Here is a 16,459-nt window from a genome sequence, read left to right on the forward strand (position 1 = left end):
TCAAAGAGCGAAATAATCTACTCCTGCCCCTATTATATATTTTTAAAATTTATTATCATACTTAGTTAAGGAAAAATAGCAAGTTACAAAATGGAACACACATATAATGTTGGAAAATATGGAGCTTGATTGTAAATTCAGATTTTTAGAAAAGCAAATTTTATTTTACACCTGTAATGAAAGAACAGCCATCATTTCTCAGTATTGAAGTGAGTTGATATTCAATTTAATTCGACTGAACACTAACTGAGTTCTGCATAGTTTGCCACGTGGAGCTCCCAAATGAAGACACTAGGATCACAATCCTCCACTTCGATGTAAATTACTTCCCAGAAAAGATTAAGGCATTAAGCCTGTTGTACTGGAGCAGCATTAGACAGTACACTGCTCCTCCTGGTGGCGTTCTATCACGTTGCTCGATGATACAGTCTTCAAGGCTGTGGAGTAAATGTCGGTGGATTTCAAGATTATTGCTGACAGCGATGGCCAGGAAGTTATTGAAGGTAGCAGCTTTCAAACGAGATACTTTCTTGGTCACAAGTCAATTACAAACCTTACAACAACAAAGAAACAAATTCATTTCAGGCTACGAAGCCAATAATCATCACATGGCCACTTTAATTTGAATGTGGGTGAGTTCCCTCAGTTACCTCAGAGCGCTCACTCGGTAGACTCAGGGGGCTGAGATTTTTGTTGTTGAGTCAAAGGATTACATCCACAACCAGAGAAGGTTGGACTGCTGCAAATATGCAAAAGCAAACGTTTATACAAAAGGAAAATAGATTAATGAGAAAAGAAAAATACTTGGGGTAGAAAAAAGTTCAGGAGATCAGACAAGGTGAAAGAAACAAGTGTAACCTGTACTAAACGAGCAATTTAAAAACACGCCGCTGTGGCTCACGGGCTGAGGGCTCACGGTTTTAATCTCTTAAACCCGGCACACGGGTAAGATACTGTTTAATCTTTTTCTGGGGGCTGTGATTCTGATCTGAACAAATGACTGCTTTGGTTAGGTCACTAGCTGCTGGCTGTCTTTCCGATGAATATTAGACACCTATAAGACAATAAAGCGCGTTGATATGTGGTATTGAGTCATTTTAAGAATAAGTGTAATGCATCTGAAGAATTTTGAATCAGAATGAAGCTGTGGAATGAAATTTTCGGCTCTATTAAGTGGTGTGAGTCAATAGTGAGAAATATGGGAGACAATACAGCAAAGTTCATAACGTAAGCAGGGGCGTTATTTCGAACTCATTCATAACCCAACACATTTCATTGCAGATTCCATTCTGTCTTTTCCCAGGAAATTAGACCAAGCCAATTTTATTGTTTTTATTCTACTCATTCATGGGATTTGGCCATTGCTGGCTAGGCTGGCATTTTTTAACAATACAACCTCAAGAAAGGACAATTAACCTGCATCGTTGTGGGTCTGTAGTCACGTGTAGCCCAGATCAGATAAGGAGAGCTTATTTCTTTCCTTCATAGAGACTTGAGAATCAAATAGGTCTTCATACAATCAGTCGTTAGATTTTTTAAAAATTCCAGTTTTTTAAATTGAGTTCAAGCACAAACATTTGCAACGGCAGATTTGAACCCATGTCCCTAGAGCATTATCCTGAGATTCTGCCTTGTTAGTTCTGAAGAGACATACCAGATTCAATGTTAACTCCTTATCTCTGTCCGTTGGTGCTGCCAGACCTGCTGAGTTTCTTTCGCATTCCCCGTGTATGCTTCAGATTTTCATCATCTGCAGTACTTTGCTTTTAACAGAGTCTGATATCGTAACTTTAATTGAAATTTGGCTGCGGGATGGGCAGGATTGGCATTCCTAGTTATGAGGTATTCAGACAAGACGGGAGGGGGGGGGGGTGGTGTGGGGTGGCCTGTGTTTTGCAATGCTGATCAAGCAAGAGGTGCAAACATGCTGTTGACAGATCAAGAATCAAACATGTCATTACATTTCAGATATGTCTGAGAATAATGAAGTCATATCGGGAGGAAATGGTAACACCCCATATATTACATAGATTAAGGCTGGAGATAAACATTCTATAGTGTGATAGGGCATATTCTAAGATACAAGTAGAGTGAGAGTGGCAATTTGCTGGTAAAGCTGGCTGTAACTTGGTTGTATTTGGGATAGTTATGGATAAGGGATGGGCCTGAAATGAAAGTGCTAAACTGGGGAAAGCCTAATTTTAACCAAGATATGACTTAATCCAGTTGGAGTGTGAGCAGCTGCATGCAGAAAATACTCTATCAGAGCAGTGGGAGGTACTTAAGGAGGAAATAGTTAGAGTACGGGGCAGGTACAGACCCTAAAGACAAACTATGGGATCAAGACTGGACAGCCCTGGGTGTCAAGAGACAATAAAGGATAGGATTGAGAAAAAGAAGTTTTCTGGTAGAAGTTAGCATAGAGATGATAGGACCTGGTGAATTTAGCATTTTAAAATTGGATAAATCCACAGGCTAGGATGAGATATATTCCAGGCTCCTGTGGGAGACAAGGAAAGAGGTATCAGGGGCCTTGGCAGTAATTTTCAAATCCTGTTTGGCTACAGATGACATTCCACAGGACTGGAGGACTGCTAACATTGTCCCAGTGTTAAACTGGTGGAAAGGATTGATCAAGAAATCATGCAGGTCAATCACTCTAACATCACTGGTGGGGAAATTATTGGAAAGAATTCTGATGGATGGAATGTATCTGTACTTAGAGACATGGAATAATCAGGTTTAGCCAGCATGAATTTAAGGGATGTTTGTGTTTGACAAATTTGATCAAATTTTCTTTGTGAGCGTAATCAGGAGTGTTAGTGAAGACAATGGTTCTGATGTGGTCGACGTGATCATGGCAAATTGGTCAGGAAAGTAAGAGCCCATGGGATCAACTTAGCCTCGGGTTAAAACCTTAAACCTCAAAGTCAGCCAAGGGCCTCTAAATTATATCTTAGTTTAGATTTTGTGTTGTGTACTATTCCACTTAAGTTGTGTGTTAGCATGGGCTCAATCATTCATGAAGGTAGTACAATTGACATACACTTTTTTTAAACTATTTTACTTGGTTTTAGTTCTTAATATACTTACTATCTGTTCAACACATTGATTACAAGAGCAGGTCAGAGGCTTGGAATACTGCAGCGAGTAACAATCCTCCTGACTCCAAAAACTGTCCAACTCTACAAGGGCAAAAGCCAGATGTGTGATGGAAGGAACCGAATTGCCAGGATGGGTGAATCTGCAACAACATTCAAGAAGCTTGACACCGTTCGGACAAAGCAGCCCGCTGGATTGGCACCATATCCACAAGCATTCACTCCCTCCACCACTGACACTGTGTATGTGCTGCTGCTACTGTCCACGAGACGCATAGCAGAAATGTTGTAAAGATCCTGAGACAGCACCTTCTACACCCATTTAGAGTCATAGAAGTGTACAGCATGGAAACAGACTCTTTGTTTCAACCTGCCCCTGCCAACCAGATATCCTAAATTAATTTAGTCCTACTTGCCAGCATTTGGCCCATTTCCTCTTACCTGTTCCCATTCATATACCCCTCCAGATGCTTTTAAATGTTGTAACTGTACAAGCTTCCACCATTACCTCTGACAGCTCATTCCATACACACACCACCCTCTGGAGACAAAGTTGCCCCTTCAGTCCATTTTACATCTTTCTCCTCTCACCTTAAATCTAAAGCCTCTAGTTTTGGTCTCCCCCACTCCAGGGAAATATACCTTGTCTATTTACCCTGCCCACACCCCTCATGATTTTATAAACCTGCATAAGATCACCCCTCAGCCTCTGATGCTCCAGGGAAAATAGGCCCAGCCTATTCAGATCTCCCTATAGATCAAGCCGTCCAACCGCAATTTTTTCTGAACCATTTCAAATTTCACAGCATCCTCCCCATAGCAAGGCGACCAGAAATGAACACCTTCCAAAAGTGACCTACCCAACATCCTGTATAGATGCAACATGATCTCCTAATTCTTAAACTCAATACACTTACTAATAATGACAAGCAGACCAAATGATTTCTTCACTATCTACTCGCAACCCCACATTCAAGGAACTATGAACCTGCACTCCAAGGTCTCTGTTCAGCACACTCCCCACGGCCTTAACTTGAAGTGTATAAGTCCTGACCTGATTTGCCTTTCCAAAATGCAGCACCTTATTCGCCTAAATCAAATTTCATCTGCCCATTGGCCTATCTGATCAAGGTCCAGTTGTACTCTGCGGTAACCTTCTTCACTACATCTGCAATTTTGGTGTCATCTGCAAACTTACTAACCATACGTCCTATGTTCACATCCATATCATTTATATAAATGACAAAAAGCAATGGTCCCAGCACCGATCCTTGAGGCACACAGCCGGTCACAGGCCTCCAGTCTGAAAAACAACCCTCTACCACCACCCTCTGTCTTCTACCTTCAAGCCAGTTCGGTATCCAAATGGCCAATTCTCCCTGTATTCCAGATGATCTAACCTTGCAAACTAGTCTACCATGAGGAACCTAGTCGGAAAATCTTTCTGACGTCCATATAGATCACATCCACTGCTCTGACTTCATCAATCTTCTTCATTTCTTCTTCAAAAAACTCAATAAACATAGTGAGACATGATTTCCCATCCACAAATCCATGTTGACTATCCCTAATCTGTCCTTGCCTTTCCAAATACATGTAAATCTTGTTCCTCAGAATTCCCTCCAACAACTTGCCCACCACTAATGTCAGGCTCTATAATTTACTGGCTTTTCCTTACCACCTTTCTTAAACAGTGGCACCAAATTAGCCAACCTTCAGTCTTCCAACGCTTCACCTGTTGCTATCGATAATACAAATATCTCAGCAAGGGGCCCAGCAATCACTTCCCTAGCTTCCACAGAGTTCTAGGGTCCACCGGATCAGGTCCTGGGCATTTACTTACCTTTATGTGTTTTAAGCCATCCAGCACCACCTCCTCTGAAATACAGACATATCACAAAATGTTGCTGTTTATTTCCCCATGTTTTCTATCTTCCATATCCTACTGCACAATAAACACTTCTTTAGTATTTCTTCCATCCCATCATAGATTGCCTTGCTGATCTTTAAGGGGCCCTATTTTCTCCCTAGTTACCCATATTTCCTTAATGTAGTTATAGAATCTCTTTGGATTCTCCTTAAACCTATTTGCCAAAGTTGTCTCGTGTCCTCTTGTTGCTCTCCTGATCTCACTCTTAAGGGTACTCTTCTAGGGATTCATTCAATCTCTGCTGTCTATACGTCACATATACTCCCTTCTTTTTCTTGACCAAAGCCTCAATTTCTCAAGTCATCCAGCATTCCCTACGCCTACCAGCCTTGCCCTTCACCCTAACAGGAACATTCTGTCTCTAGGCTCCCATTTTCTCACTTTTTAAGACCAATACAGTGGCCACTAGTGCTCACCCACTGATACCTTAGTCACCTCTCCTGCCTTATTACCCAAGAGTAGGTCAAGTTTAGCACCTTTTCTAGTAGGTACATCCACATACCAAGTCAGAAAATTTTCTTGCACTCAATTAAATTCCTCTCTATTCAAACTCTTAACACAATGGCGATCCCAGTCTATGTTCGGAAAGTTAAATTCCCCCATCGTAACCACCCTATTATTTTTACAGATAACTGAAATCACCTTACAAATTTATTCCTGAATTTCCCACTATTAATTGTGGGTTATGTACTCGAGTCCCAATAAGGTGATTATCCCTTTCTTATTTCTTAGTTCCACCCACATAACTTCCCTGGACGTATCCCCAGGAATATGCTCCCTAATTACAGCCGTAATGTTATCCCTCACCAAAAATGCCACACTCCTCCTACTCCATAGAGAAGGGCAAGGCCAGCAGGTATTCAGGAACCTCGCCATCTGCAAGATCCCCTCCAATCCATTCACCATCCTGACTTGGAAATATATTGCTGTCCCTTCACTGTCGCTGTGTCAAAATCCTGGAATTCCATCCCCAGTGGGTTCTGGGTCAACCCATAGCGCACAAATGGCAACAATAAGGTAACTCAGTATCACCTTGTCGAGGGCAACCAGAGATGGGCAATAAATGCTGGCCATCCAGTGACATTCTATGAGTGAATGAAAAAAAGTAGGGGGTGTTTTGCCAAAACTATGCAAGGTACTATAATCAACTGCAGCTGAAATACTGTGAAGGGTTTTCATCGTCTTATCTAAAATATACTTACATTGAAGACAGTCCAGAGAAGGTTCAGTAGGCTGATATCAGGTGGGGAAGGATTGTATTCTGAGGAGAGGTTGTGCAGTTTGGGTCTGTACGCATTGAGAGTTAGAAGAATGAGAGTTGACCATATTAAAAACATACAAGATTCTGAGGTGAATTGGCAGGGTAGATATAGACGCGTTATTTCCCCTTGTGGGACAGTCTAGGACCAGATGGCATAATCTTAGAATAAGGTTTCGATGAGGAACAATTTTCCCTCTCAGGAAGATAGAAAACATGGGGAAATAAACAGCAACATTTTGCGATATGTTTGTATTTCAGAGAAGGTGATGCTGGATGGCTTAAAACACATAAAGGTAAGTAAATGCCCAGGACCTGATCTGGTGGACCCTAGAACTCTGTGGAAGCTAGGGAAGTGATAGCTGGGACCCTTGCTGAGATATTTGTATTATCGATAGCAACAGGTGAAGTGCTGGAAGACTGAAGGTTGGCTAATGTGGTGCCACTGTTTAAGAAAGGTGGTAAGGAATCTGTGGAATTCTTTATGACAGAGGGCTGTTGAGGCTAAGACCATTTTTGTTTATTTAGTATAGGAATCACGGTTTATGAAAAGTAGGAAAATGGAGTTTCGGATTATAAGATCAGCTATGATCTCATTTAATGGCACAGCAGACTTAATGGGCTGATTGGCTAACATTTTCTCTTATGCCTTATGGTCTGAGGTTATCATTAATGTCCTCTAGTACTAGTAAAGCTCACCAATTCATAGCCATCCTAATGAAGCATAATTGTCACATTTTCAATTAAAACACTTCATAAAAGCTTATAGTCTCATTTCTAAAATAATAAAAATGATCAAATTCTAAATATTACTGATCCATGGCCTTTCAAGCGGTAATCATAAACTTTGTACCAATCTACAGCACTTTGATCAAATCCTTACTCATGTCTGGTGATTTATGACAAAATTGGGAGAGTGCTCCACAGACTGATAAAGTAACAGCCTGACATAACCGTTCTCACTGAACCATTCCTTACAGCTAATATCCCAACTTCCTCCATTACCATGCCAGGATATGTCCTATCTGACTGGCAGCACTGTTACAGCACCTTCATAATTGGGAGGGATTTGCTTCAATATTTACTCCAGACCCCATGACATCCTATAACATCGGATAAAAGTGATAAATGGGCATTCCTTCACATTGAACAGGTCTTAGAGTGGCAAGGAACCAGAGCTTCCTTTGTCACACTGGTCTTGTGGTTGGTGCTGAAAGCACCAGCAAAAGGGAAAACGTCTTGTTTTATTTAATTAAGGGATGTTGATATTACTGACTAGATCAACATTTACTCCCCATCTATGATGGCTGTTGTGAAGGTGGAGGTGAGTTGCCTTCTTGAACTGCTGCAGCCCTTGGGGTCTGTTAAATCTCCAATGCTGTATGGAAGGGAATCCCAGAGCTTCAGTGCATCTTGTAGATGGCCCAAGTTGCTGGTACTGAGTGTCGGGGTGGAGGGAATGAATGTTTCTGAACATATTAGGGTAGTGATGGCTGAGTGGCATTATTGCTGGGCAACTAACCCAGAAACCAAGCTGATGTTCTGGGGACATGGGTTTGAATCCCACCATGAATTTGAATTTTTTAAGAAGTCTGGAATTAGGAATCTTGATTACAATGAAATCACTCCCAATTGTCATAAAAACCCCAGTGGTTCACTAACATCTTTCAGGGGAGGAGATCTGCCACCATCACCCATCTGGCCTACATGTGACTTGAGACCCACAGGTGCCCTCTGAAATGGCCTAGCAAGCCACACAGAAGTATCAATTGCTACAAAGTCGCAAAGAAATGAAATTGGGCAGATCACCTGACATCGACCGAGGCACTGGAAAACACAATGGCAGGAACAGCCCTGTCAACTTGCAAAGTCCTCCTCACTAACATCTGGGGGTTAGTGCCAAAATTGGGAGGGCTGTCTCACAGGCTAGTCCAGCAACATAGTCATACTCACAGAGTCATACCTTACAGACAATGTCCCAGACATCACCATCCCTGGATATGTCCTGAACAGACCTAGGGGGTGGCACAGGGGTATACAGTTGGGAGGGAGTTGCTCTAAGAGTCCACAACATTGACTCTGGACTCCGTGAAGTCTAATGGCTTCAGGACAAACATGGGCAAGGAAACCTCCTGCTGATTTCCACAAACTGCCCTCCCCCAGCTGATGAATCAGTACTTCTCAATGTTGAACAACATTTAGAGGAAGCACTGAGGATGGCAAAGGCACAAAATGTACTCTGGGTGGGGGATTTCAATGTCCACCGTTAAGAGTGGCTCGGCAGCAGTACGAATGATTGAGCTGGTCGGGTCCTATGGGACATAGCTGTTAGACTGGGTACGCGGCAGGTAGTGAGGGAACTAACGAGGGAAAAACATACTTGACCTCATCCTTATAATCTGCCGGCTGCAGTTGCATCTGTCCATGACAGTATCAGTAAGAGTGACCATTGCACAATCCTTGTGGAGACAAAGTCCCGCTTTCACATTGAGAACAATCTCCATTGTGTTGTGTGGCACTATCACCGTGCTAAATGGGATAGACTTCGCACAGATCTAATAACTCAAGACTGAGCATCCATGAGGCACTGTGGGCCATCAAAAGCAGCAGAATTGTACTCCAGCACAATCTGTAACCTCATGGCATGGCATATCCCCACTCAAACATTACCATCAAGCCAGGGGATCAACCCTGGCTCAATGAAGAGTGCAGGAGGGCATGCCAGGAGCAGCACCAGGCATACCTGAAGGTGAGGTATCAACCTGGTGAAGCCACCAAACAGGACTACTTGTATGCCAAACAGCAAAAGAAGCAAGTGATAGACAGAGCTAAGCAATCCCACAACCAACAGATCAGATCTAAGCTCTGCAGTCCTGCCACATCCAGGCATGAACGGGGGTGGACAATTAAACAACTCACTGGAGGAGGAGGCTCCGCAGATATCCCCATCCTCAATGAAGGAAGAGCCCAGCACATCAATGAAAAAGATGAGGCTGAAGCATTCGCAGCAATCTTCAGATAGAAGTGCCAAGTGGATGATCCTTCTCAGCCTCCTCCAGTGGTCCCCAGCATTACAGACACCGGACTTCAGCCAATTCGATTCACTCCACATGATATCAAGAAACAGTTGGAAACATTGGATACTGCAAAGGGTGCCGACCCTGACAACATTCCAGCAATAGTATTGAAGACTTGTGCTCCAGAATTTGCCGCTCCCCCAGCCAAGCTGTTCTAGTACAGTTACAACATTGGTATCTGCCCGACAATAGGGAAAATTGTCCAAGTATGTCCTGTACACAAAACGCAGGACAAATCCAACCCGGCCAATTGCCGCCTCATCAGTTGCCTCTTGGTCATCAATAAAGTGATGGAACGTGTCAGCCACAGTGCTATCCAGCAGCACTTGCTCAGAAATAACCTGCTTGGTGACGCCCAGTTTGGGTTCTGCCAGGGCCACTCAGCTCCTGATCTCATTAAAGCCTTGGTTCAAACATGGACAAAAGAGCTAAAGTTCAGAGGTAGGTGAGAGTGACAACCCTTGACATCAAGGTTGCATTCAACTGAGTGTGGCATCGAGGAGTCCGAGCAAAACTGGAATCAATGTGTATCAGGGAGCAAAGTCTCCGTTGGTTGGAATCATACCTGACACAGAGGAAGATGGTCATGGCTGTGGGAGGTCAATCATCTCAGCTGTGGGACATCTCTGCAAGAGTTCCTCAGGGTAGTGTTCTCGGCCCAATCATCTTCAGCTGCTTCATCAATGGCCTTCCCTCCATCATAAGGTTAGAAGTGGGGATGTTTGTCGATGATTGCACAATATTCAGCACCATTCATGACTCCTCAGATACTGAAGCAATCCTTATTCACATGCAACAAGATCTGTACAATATCCAAGCTTGGGCTGACAAATGGCAAGTGACATTGATGTCACGCAAATGCCAGGCTATGACCAGCACAATCTAACCACCATCCCTTGACATTCAATGGTGTTACCATTATTGAATCCCCCACTATCAACATCCTGGGGGTTACTATTGACTAGAAACTCAACTGGCCTCACCACATAAACACAGTGGCTACAAGATCAGGCCAGAAGCTAGAAATACTGTTGCGAGTAACTCACCTTCTGACTCCTCAAAGCCTGTCCACCATCTACAAGGCACAAGTCAGGAGTGTGATGGAATACTCCCCACTTGCCTGGATAAGTGCAACCCCAACAACATTCAAGAAGTTTGACACATCCAGGACAAAGCCGCCTGCTTAGAACATAGAACATAGAACATAGAACATAGAACAGTACAGCACAGAACAGGCCCTTCAGCCCACGATGTTGTGCTGACCATCGATCCTCATGTGTGCACCCTCAAATTTCTGTGACCATATGAATGTCCAGCAGTCTCTTAAATGACCCCAATGACCTTGCTTCCACAACTGCTGCTGGCAACGCATTCCATGCTCTCACAACTCTCTGTGTAAAGAACCCGCCTCTGACATCCCCTCTATACTTTCCTCCAACCAGCTTAAAACTATGACCCCTCGTGCTAGCCATTTCTGCCCTGGGAAATAGTCTCTGGCTATCAACTCTATCTATCATTATCATTATCCTCTCATTATCTTGTATACCTCAATTAGGTCTCCTCTCCTCCTCCTTTTCTCCAATGATAGGCAATGCTTGATAGGCACTATATCCACAGGCATTCACTCCTGCCACCACCGACGCTCAGTAGCAGCAGTGTGTACTATCTACAGGATGCGCTGCACAAATTCACCAAAGATCCTTAGGCAGCACCTTCCAAACATATTCCCCCTTCCATCTAGAAGGACATGGTCATCAGACATATGGGAACACCACCACCTCTAAGTTCCTCTCCAAGCCACTCACCATCCCACCTTGGAAATCTATCACTGTTCCTTCACTGTTGCTGGGGTCAAAATCTGGAATTCACTCCCTAATAGCATTGTGGGTCAACCCACAGCAGAAGGACTGCAGCGGTTCCAGAAGGCAGCTCACCACCATCTTCTCAAGGGCAACTAGGAATGGGCAAGAAATGCTGGGCAGCCAGCAATGCCCACATCCCACAAACGAATAGAAAAAAAAATCAAGTGGCTCACTGTATACTTGATGGTATCAAGCTTTTTCTTATGCTGTTGGAGGTATGGTCATTCAGGCAAGTAGGGAATATTCTATCCTGACTTGTGTGGCTTGAAGATGCTGGACAAGCTTTGTGACATCAGAAGGTACAATATTCATCACAGAATCCCTGGCCTCTGACCTGTTCTTGTTGCCCGTTTAGATGGTCTAATCTCTTTCTTGTCAAAGATAAACCCCAAGGATATTAATGCTGGAGGATTCAGCGATGGTAACACTGTTGAATATCGAGGGAATGTGGTTAATGCTTGTTCCTTATCTGGTATGAACGCTACTTGGTCTAACTTCTGCCATTCTAGCTCTCACAGATGCTTCCAGCCACGATACTATTGATGGAAGAATCCATCAAACAGCCCTTGTGGATCCAAAGCGTCTCCTTCACATTGAGGACAGTCTCCGTCATTTTGTGTGGCACTGTCATTGTGCTGCAGGGAATACAGTCAGAACAGACCACATGGTTAAAAACAGGATATCAATGAGGCATTATGTATCGTCCAAAATCACAGAATAATATTCATCCATAATCTTTCATCTTACAGCTGAGAATATCTCTCAGTCTACAATTATCATCAAGCTTAGGTTCAATATAGAGTGCAGGAAGGCATACCTAGGGCAACAGTAGACAAACCTAAAAATGAGGCGATCATCTCGAAGAACCCAATGCCGGATGATTTGCATGTTAAACTGTGGGAGCAGAATGCAACAGACAAAGTTAAGTAATCTCACAACCAGTGGATCAAATGGTATTTGCAGAGGAATAACTTGATCACCGATGCTCAGTTTGAGTCTCTCCTGAGATAAGAGACTCTAGACCTCATTAAAGCGTTAGTTTGAATGTGGACAAAAGGCTGAACTGAAGAGAGTGACTGTGCTTTTTATTAAAGCTGTATCGCTGAGCCCTCATGAAGCTGAGGTCAATGAGAATCAGGGAGAAGAGTCTCCACTGATTGGAGTCAGACATAAACCAAGGATTATTGCAGATTAATCAACTGAGCTCCAGGAAATCATTGCAGAATTTTCTTTGGGTAATGTTGTAGGCTCTACCATCCGCTATGGGTGATTTTTAAGATTTGTATTCAGCAGTAATTAATTTTAAAAAATCAAAAGTTGAATAGTTGGAGAAAAAGCAGAAACTGCTGTACAAATGTAGCTGGTTTGGCAGCATCTATGAAGAGAAAACAGAGTTGAGGTTTTGAGTCCTGTGACCCTTCTTCTGAACTCCATTCTGCTCCTTCTGTTTTTGTGCCTGATTTACAGCATCTGCAGTTCTTTATTTGAAGTTTGTGTGTCGCTCATTGCCAAATCTCTTCCAGGTATACCCACCTCAAAGAATCTCTGCTGTTCTCTTCGAAAGGATTTTTGTTCTAATCTTGCTTCTGGTCCACCGTCATTACTTTTCTCCTCGCTCCTTGAGTTTGACAAGGCATTTGCCAAAACTCACTTCCACAGCCTCATTTATCAGTGACTGCCTCTGGCTCAGACTCATTCCACACGGATTCCAATTTTCATGCTTTGTGTCTTGAATCCACCCAGGATCACAGGTATCTCTGTGATGTACAATGTTGCTTATAGAGCTGTTCTCCCCACAGTTTGAGATTCGCACTCAGTGTCATGCACTGCCATATGCATGCTGTTGACCTCTATCTCCATCAGCATACTCTCCAATTCTGAAGAGGGGTCACTGGACTTGATATTTTAATACTGCTTTCATTGCACTGATGTTCACCAGAACTGCTGAGTTTTTCCAGAGATTTCTATTTTTTTTTGAGATCTTCAACATCGACAGTTCTTTGTATTATCAAAGTTGAAAAGTGTTGTGGTTCACCTACTGTTGACAAATCATCAACTGACTTTGTGGAAAGAATGCAAGTCTTTTAAGAAGAGATGGAAAATAGGTTTTATTAGTTTAATTTCTAAATAAACTAGTGGAAGAGGCCCTGTGCTGAAGGTTACCTAGTAATAGCCTCTGAAATCATTGTTGTTCTGGTCCTGACCTGGATATGTCAGTCAAAAGAAAAAAAACCCAAAAAGCTGGCATCAACAAGAAAGAAATTTTCCATGATAAAGAAAAAAAAAACCTTACGCAGCACTAACTGCATAGACAATTTTTCGCAAGAGCATTGGAGGATGTTACAGAAATCAATATCTTTTACTGCCTCTTCAATATTGAAAGTCTTTAGTAATTTGCTACTTCTGTTCAAAGAGCAAAGTCTACTATTACCCTCAGCTAAACTGAATTCTAATATGAGGATTCTACAACTTTGTTCTTATTCATCTTGGGATGTGGGAGTTACTGCCAGGGCCAGCATTTAATACCCAAAGGACAATTGAGAATCAAGCTTATTTCTGTGCATTTAGAATTAAATAAACCTGCTGGAACCAAAACTCACATCACGCCGAGAGACACTGTAACTCCTACCCTCCCATAACCTGTTCCTACCATCACATCATTTGCAACCCAAAATTCTCAGTTTAATTCCCAGGATCTCACTCTGAGAAACATTGACCCTGTTCTTTAACACCATATCATTAATACTTTGCCTTCTCAGAAATCTTCTCCTTTACTCAAGTCAGGAGCACCACATTTATTAAACCATTACCCTTCTTCCCTTTCTAGTGTACACCCTGCCTCCCTTTCGGCACTGTACAGCTTTGGACAGCTCAAACTGCTCTGACACAACATGAGTTTGAAGAACACTTTCCTCAACCATGCATTTGGGAATCTGAAGGTATATTTTCCTCATTTATGGAGAACTTAATTGAAAAGGAAGGGTTAATTTTTGCAAAATTGTTATTCAACCCACCTTTAAAATTCTGAGAATTTAATTGTAAAGTTTCATTCCACCATTGAGAGCCTGTCGCACAATTACATTCTCCATCTGCCTGACTGTGTGTGGTTCTGTTGACTGATTCTGATGATACTGTGGAGGATGATGCTCAAAAACATAGGCATGGAGTATCTTTGGAGCTAGCCCCACTGCACCACTAAATATTCCCTTTGAGCATGGCCAACGGGTTACACTTCTGGTTAAGTTATAATGAATGGGTGGCCCTGTAGAAATTTCCAGTTTTGATATTCTGAGAATATGAATCTGTGAAGGTAGACATTTGAGAGGATAAGAAATTATCGGTAAAGTACTTTGCAAACAACTGTCAGATGTGGCAATGATGTCTGTAATATTTAACACAGATTTATTCCATAGCTGTGGGGAATTTCAGAAGCTAATTGCTTGTTCAGATTTAAAGAAAATTCTCCACATCAATTTGTTTAAACTTTAGAAATGACAAAGGTTATTCTGGATGTCAATTGAAAATGTAAAAGGGATTGTCTATCCCACTGATCCTGTTGACTGGTATTCAGCACATTGACTGCATATTCTCCCTGTGTCTGCGTGGGTTTCCTTCAGGTGTTCTGGTTTCCTTCCACAGTTCAAAGATGTGCAGGTTAGGTGGAGAGGCCGTGCTAAATTGCCCATAGTATCTGGGGATGTGTAGGTTAGGTGAAATGGCAGGTTTACAGAGATAGGGTAGGGGGTTGAGTCTGGGTGAGATGCCCTTCGGAGAGTCAGTGTGGACTTGTTGGGCTGAGTGGCCTGTTTCCACACTGTAGGGATTCTATGATTCTATGAGAGTCTATGATTCAGGGAAATAAGATATGTGTCTGGTTAGGCAATTTTAAAAGGATTGAATTCAGGGTAGAGTGAGATTTTACTGAAAGATCCAAAAGATGACGGCAGGATTAAATTGAAATTCCAAAGTGGTGCATATAATAGTGCAATTTAGGAATTCGCTTTTGTACAATAATGTGGGCTGCTGCACAAGAAAAAGGTTAGGCACAAAGCTTTGTTTTTCACCTCAGGAGGGCAAGCAATAGATTGGTTTGATAATAGATTTATGGACATGATGGCTTGAAGATGTTTTGAGAGACAGCGTTGGGAAAGAATTACTACTGGAGAGGCAATAATCAAACACTTCTGTCCAGAACATTGTGACCAGAACTTGTGTTGACCTTCAGTATCTTATTCCCAAGAAGCAGTGACCTGTAACATCCAGACATAGTAACATGTTGGAGACAGGATTCTCAGTTTTTAACAGATATTTTAAATATTAGCAGCGTTTATTACTGATTCCTTGTTGACAATGAGAAGATGGAGGTGAACTGCCTTCTTGAAACACTGCAATCTATCTGGTATGGGTACACCCACAGAGCTGTTTGGGAAGGATTTCTAGGTCTTTTACTCAGCGTCTTTTATTATCCAACTAAGCCAACTAGGGTTGGAAAATAAAAGCCAGCAAAGCTCACATCCTTAAATGATATTTTAAAAATTCATCACGCCTGCTGAAAGCTTTGTCTCTGTCAATGTTGGTGAGATCTGTTCCAGTGCTGATCACTAGAATCTGAAGCTTGATAAGCAATCCTTGCTGTTAATAAAATTTACCACATCTATTGGGACATAATTTTTCCACTTGTTACAAATACAACATTTTGTTGAATGGTTATGTTTTAAATGGTGTGTTTAATTCAAGGTGAAATAACAGAGTGAATTTGGAGGATGAGACCTTTTGGTATTTCTATTCAATGATGAGGTGACCTGGTTCAATGGGGACAGGGGACCCAGGGAAACTTCTGGTGAAACCCAAGTGTCAGTGTTCACACCTGGCACAAAGTCAGCTGCATCTGCCCCAGGTTTGGGCAGACTCACTGCATTGAATCTCTGCTTCACACATTAAATGTAGCATCTTCCACTCAGGGATAGGATGCAGGTGGCAGACAAGAATTTCTCATTCTCACTGGCCCATCTTCCAGGGTCACACTGCCTTATCTAAAAGGCATCAGGACAGCAATTCACTGAAGTCAGGAACAGCACTGAGCCTGTCCTCACCCCTACCCACCTCTGGAGCTGCCTGAGACCAGGCAGCAAGTGACCCCATGGGTCAGTGATGCTCCCACTATCTCCCAACCCAGGGTTCTCCCACAGGACATCCAGGGGAGAACAGAGGCTCTGCTTCCTGGGGATGGC

At 42.6% G+C, this 16,459-nt stretch overlaps 1 long non-coding RNA gene across 1 annotated transcript in view; it reads left to right on the top strand.

Annotated features, from left to right (window-relative positions):
* Positions 1-722: 722 nt before the first annotated feature.
* LOC132206778 (uncharacterized) overlaps positions 723-16,459 on the top strand; it is a 34,740-nt gene continuing 19,003 nt past the window's right edge. The window contains exon 1 of the long non-coding RNA XR_009443150.1: positions 723-945. This is a non-coding gene — a long non-coding RNA (uncharacterized LOC132206778). The remainder of the gene's footprint in view (positions 946-16,459) is intronic.

The sequence above is a fragment of the Stegostoma tigrinum genome, chromosome 2, assembly GCF_030684315.1.
Source record: "Stegostoma tigrinum isolate sSteTig4 chromosome 2, sSteTig4.hap1, whole genome shotgun sequence".
Classification (NCBI taxonomy): Eukaryota; Metazoa; Chordata; class Chondrichthyes; order Orectolobiformes; family Stegostomatidae; genus Stegostoma; species Stegostoma tigrinum.